We start from the raw sequence: 743 nt of genomic DNA, 5'->3' as shown, positions 1-743 counted from the left end.
GCACGCACGCATGCGAACGCACGCACGCACTCACGCACGCACGCACACACACACACACCCACGCACGCACGGACACCCACAGGAACGCACGCACCCATACACGCACGCACACACGAACGCACACACGTGTTCGCATATACATTCGACACACACATGCACGTACATATACTCATGCACGCACACACGCGCCTGCGCCCACATGCAGATACGAACGTACACGCGCACGCGCACGCACGCAATCAAGTATTTAAACCATTAAACACACGCTTACACGCTACACATATAGCGCGTTCACACGTAGCAAAATCCACGGTTCGTACGCGTACGAAACAGAGTTTCGAACGTACTCGCGATAAATTTCCCTCGTCTGAACGACCACGTATAGCTAGCTATACTCAGTTCGAAACGCGTATCACTATCCTGACAAAATGAGTGCGTTTCCTACGTACTTCGTATAGCTATACGCGTATAGCGGACGTGTGAACGACCGGCTATAGCTATACGCGTATAACAATAGGAAACAAAGCACTGTCGACGGTCTACGAGAAAATGTTAGTATTAAGACAGTTGTTAAGACTAATTTTGTTTCTGACAACGGGCCCCCTGGACATCATCTCTATCCTTGAACCAATTAATGCATAAAGTTATAAATGTGGCATAATTGGTTGTGACATGTATAGAATGACTGTCACAAACATGTAATTTGTTTTCGAAAATGGGTTACCGTATACTGGTACCAGCAA

The sequence above is a fragment of the Priapulus caudatus genome, unplaced genomic scaffold (assembly GCF_000485595.1).
Source record: "Priapulus caudatus unplaced genomic scaffold, Priapulus_caudatus-5.0.1 Scaffold151, whole genome shotgun sequence".
Lineage (NCBI taxonomy): Eukaryota > Metazoa > Priapulida > Priapulimorpha > Priapulimorphida > Priapulidae > Priapulus > Priapulus caudatus.
This window is presented reverse-complemented; position numbering follows the sequence as displayed.